Source organism: Bison bison, unplaced genomic scaffold (assembly GCF_000754665.1).
Source record: "Bison bison bison isolate TAMUID 2011002044 unplaced genomic scaffold, Bison_UMD1.0 scf7180017864289, whole genome shotgun sequence".
NCBI classification, from domain to species: domain Eukaryota; kingdom Metazoa; phylum Chordata; class Mammalia; order Artiodactyla; family Bovidae; genus Bison; species Bison bison.
In genome coordinates this window covers 392,214-397,515 of record NW_011494861.1, presented here as the reverse complement: position 1 = coordinate 397,515, position 5,302 = coordinate 392,214, and positions in this window count along the sequence as shown.

Below are 5,302 nucleotides of genomic sequence, written 5' to 3'. Positions count from 1 at the left end.
TAGATGGGGAAACAGTGGAAACAGTGTCAGACTTTATTTTGGGGGCTCCAAAATCACTGTAGATGGTGACTGCAGCCGTGAAACTAAAAGACGCTTACTCCTTGAAAGAAAAGCTATGACAAACCTAGATAGCATATTCAAAAGCAGAGACATTACTTTGCCAACAAAGGTCTGTCTAGTCAAAGCTATGGTTTTTCCAGTAGTCATGTATGGATGTGAGAGTTGGACTATAAAGAAAGCTGAGTGCCGAAGAATTGATGCTTTTGAACTGTGGTGTTGGAGAAGATTCTTGAGAGTCCCTTGGACTGCAAGGAGAACCAACCATCCATCCTAAAGGAAATCAGTCCTGAATATTCATTGGAAGGACTAATGCTGAAGCTGAAACTCCAATACTTTGGCCAACTGATGTGAAAATCTGACTCTTTGGAAAAGATCCTGACGTTGGAAAAGATTGAAGGCAGGAGGAGAAGGGGATGACAGAGGATGAGATGGTTGGACGGTATCACCAACTCAGTGGACATGAGTTTGAGTAAACTCCAGGAGCTGGAGATGGACAGGGAAGCCTGGTGTGCTGCAACCCATGGGGTTGCAGAGTCAGACACGACTGAGCGACTGAACTGACTGACTGACCATATACAAAAATAAAGTCAAAATGGACCTAAGTGTTAGACAAGAAACCATAAGACTCCTAGAGGAAAACTTAGGCAGAACAGTCTTTGACATCAATTGAAATAATATATTTGTTTTGGATCTGTCTCCTAAAGCAAAGGAAATGAAAGCAAAAATAAACAAATGGAAACTAATTAAGCTTAAAAGTTTTGGTACAGCAAAGGGAGTCATCAAAACAAAAAGACTACCCACTGAATGAGAGAACATATTTGATAATAATAGGACCAGTAAGAGTTTAATATCAAAAATATATAAACAGCTTATTGAATTCAACATTAACGTACGTGTATGGGGGACACGTGTGCACCATGGCTGATCCATGTGAACGTATGGCAAAAACAACTACAATATTGTAAAGTAATTAGCCTCCAATTAAAATAAATTCATTTCCAAAAAAATAATTCAACTTTTTTTTTAAAAGATTTAAAAATGGAAAGAAGAACTAAATAGACATGTTTTCCAAAGAGGACATGCAGATGGCCAAAACACAAAAAATGTTGGTGAGGATGTGAAGAAAAGGGAAGTCTCACACACTATTGGTGGGAATGTAAATTGGTGCAGTCACTGTGAAAAGCAGTAGGGAGGCTTCTCAAAAAACTGAAAGTAGAACTTTCATATAACTCAGCAATTCTACTCCTGAGTATACATCTTAAAAAAAAAAACCACTAAATTTGAAAATATACATGCACCCTAATGTTCATAGCAGCATTATTTATATTTCTATCAACAAAGGAAGGATAAAGAAGATATGAGAGATTTGCAACAACATGGATGGACTTGAAGGGTATTATGCTAAGTGAAATAAGACAGAGAAAGACAATCACTTATATGTAGAATCTAAAAAACCACTGTATGGTTTATATATAACAAAAAGGATACAGATTCACAGATATAGAGGACAAACTAGTGATTACCAGTGAGGAGAAGGGAAGGGAGAGAATCATGGTATAGGATGTGTATGCTGCTGCTGCTAAGTCACTTCAGTCGTGTCCGACTCTGTGCGACCCCAGAGACAGTAGCCCACCAGGCTCCCCTGTCCCTGGGATTCTCCAGGCAAGCACACTGGAGTGGGTTGCCATTTCCTCCTCCAATGCATGAAAGTGAAAATGGAAAGTGAAGTCGCTCAGTCGTGTCTGACTCTTAGTGACCCCATGGACTGCAGCCTACCAGGCTCCTCCGTCCATGGGATTTTCCAGGCAAGAGTACTGGAGTGGGGTGCCGTTGCCTTCTCCAGAGATGTGTACAAAGAGGTACAAATTACTGTGTATAAGATAAATAAACTACAACACAGGGAATATACCTAATATTATATAGTGACTATAAATGGAATATAAACCTTTAAAAATTGTGAATCTTTATGTTATACACCTATAACTTATGCAATATTGCATATCAACTATACTTCAATTTTAAAAATTAAAACTAAAATTAAATCAAATAGAAAAACATAGCAATTTTTGAGAATTAAAAACAGAAACCAGTTTTACTAATTGTTTATTATTTGTAAAAGTAATTATTTTAAGTGGCTTAAGAACACAATATTTTAAATGTAAATCCATATGAAGCTTTCTTAAAAATTAAAAATAGACCTACCAGGTAATTCAGCAATCCCACTCCTGAGTATATGTCCAGAAGAGACAAAACTCCAATTCATAATGATACATGTAGCCCAATGTCCATAGCATCACTATGCATTAATACAATAGCCAGGCATGGAAACAACCCAAGTGTCCACCAGGTGATGACTGGCTTAAAAGCATGTAGCATATGTACGCGTGTTGTATGTGTATATGTTTGCGTGTGTGTGTGTGTGTGTGTGTGTGTGTACACATAGGGCTTCCCTGGTGGTTCAGTGGTAAAGAATCCACCTTCAAGTGCAGGAGATGTGGGTTCAATCCCTGAGTTGGGAACATCTCCTGGAGAAGGAAATGGCAACCAACTCCAGTATTCTTGCTGGGAAATCCCATGGACAGAGAAGCCAGGCACACTACACTCCATGGGATCACAAAAGAGTTGAACATGACTTAGAGACTAAATAGCAATATGTATACATACATACACACAATGGAATAGTACTCCATCATAAAATAGAATGAAATATTGCTATTTGCAGCAACACAGATGAACCTAGAGAGTATTATATTTAGTCAAGTCAGAGAAAGATAAAAGTCACTTATATATGGAATCAAAAAATATATAAATTAATCTATGTACAAAACAGAAACAGATTCACAGAGCAAAAAATCCTATGGTTACAAGAGGGGAAAGGGAGAATAAATTATGTGTATGGGATTAACAAATACAAACTACTATATATAAAATAGATAAGCAGCAAGCATTTACTGTATAGCACAGGGAACTATATTCACTATCTTGTAATAACCTATAATGGAAAATAGTCTGTATATGTGCTGTGTATATATATCTGAATCACTTTTCTGTATACCTATAACTAACATAATATTGTTAACCAACTATACTTTAATTAAAAAAACAATGAGATAACATTTCATTCCCACTGCTGCTGCTGCTGCTAAGTCGCTTCAGTCGTGTCCGACTCTGTGCGACCCCATAGACAGCAGCCCACCAGGCTCCCCTGTCCCTGGGATTCTCCAGGCAAGAACACTGGAGTGGGTTGCCATTTCCTTCTCCAATGCATGGAAGTGAAAAGTCAAAGTGAAGTCATTCAGTCGTGTCCGACTCTTCGAGACCCCATGGACTGCAGCCTACCAGGCCCCTCCGTCCACGGGATTTTCCAGGCAAGAGTACTGGAGTGGGGTGCCATTGTCTTCTCCCACTAGGATGATTAAAAGCAAAAAGACAGAAAATAACAAGTGCTGGCAAGGATGTGAAAAAATTAGAACTCTCACTCATGGCTGGTGAAGTTCTAAAATGGTTCAGCCATTTTGGAGAAGGAAATTGCAACCCACTCCAGTATCCTTGCCTGGGAAATCCCATGGACAGAGGAACCTGGTGGGCTACAGTCCATGCGGTAGACTGGAGAAACTTGGCACAGCATTTTGGAAAAGTGTATGGCAGTTCCTCACAGAATTATACATGGCCCAACAATTCTACTTCTAGTTACATACCCAAGAGAAATGTAAGCATATGTTCACACAAAAACTTGTGTATATATAAAACAGATAGATAGTGGGAATCTGCTGTATAGCACAGAGAGCTCAGCTTGGTGCTCTATGGTGAACTAGAGGGATGGATAGGGCAGGGTACAAGGTCCAAGAGAAAGGGAAATATGTATGGATGTATGTATACATAGCTGCTCATGCTGTTGTACAGCAGAAATTAACACAACATTGCAATGGCAGCCCACTCCAGTATTCTTGCCTGGAAAATCCCATGGGCGGAGGAGCCTTGTGGGCTGCAGTCCATGGGGTCTCGAAGAGTCGGACACGACTGAACGACTTCACTTCCACTTTTCACTTTCATGCATTGGAGAAGGAAATGGCAACCCACTCCAGTGTTCTTGCCTGGAGAATCCCAGGGACGGCAGAGCCTGGTGGGCTGCCATCTATGGGGTTGCACAGAGTCGGACACGACTGATGCGACTTAGCAGTAGCAGCAGTAAAGAAACTATACCCCAATTTAAAAAAAAAAAAAATGGTTCTTAGCACCATTATTTATTATACCCAAAAAGTGAAAACAAAACTGATACATGCTATAACCTGGATGAACCTTAAGAACTTAATGCTAAGTGAAAGGAGCCAGTTTCAAAAGACTGCATATTGTATGATTCCACTTACATGAACTGTCTAGAACAGGCTAATTTACAGGAACTGAAAACAGATGTGTGGTTTCCAGGGACTAGGGGCAAGGGGAGAATGCAGAGTGACTGCTAACGGGTAATTTTTTTTACAGGGTGATAAAAATGTTCTTGAATTCTAGTTGTGATTGTTGCACAAGTTTATAACTTTACTAAAAAAACACTGAATTATATACTTTTAAAAGATGAGATATATGGTGTTCAAATATCACTTTAAAATTGTTATTTAAAAAAGTAGGAAAGACATAACAGACAAAAATGCCCATGCTTCACTCTACCCCAGCCAGTCCCCTCCATTCTCCTTCCTTCTTTACCCATCATTGATCTCCTCGTGTGCTTTCCTTCTCTCTCTCTGACCTATTCCCTCCATCTCAATCACTCGCTCCCCTGGAATCTGTGGTCTGGCTCAGACTGGGATTAGAAATCCCCTGTTGCACACCCTGGCTTTGCATTTAAAGGACTGAATTGCTGGGGCGGGGGATGAGGGGGGAGTCTTAGTCACTCTTTGTGACCCCATGGACTGTAGCCCACCAGGCACCTCTATCCATGGAATCCTCCAGGTAAGAACTCTGAATTGCTGGGAGAAGTAGAGAACCACCCGAAGAGTTAAGGGGTGGTAGTGCCAGTGGATCTACAATGAACAGAGTTCTCTCCGTGGCCCCTCGGGGCTTTCAATTTGTCTAAGAAAGGAAAGGGCCTGCTATTCCCCTCCTCCTGGGACTTCCTAACCTACAAGTTAACTTCAGAACCTTTCAACCTAAACTTCCTTATTCCAGGGCTCTCTCTTCCTCTCTCCAGCCCCCCGTTGCAGTACCTCCTTCTCCCCAAAACTCTCTCCTCCTCACCACCTTTCTC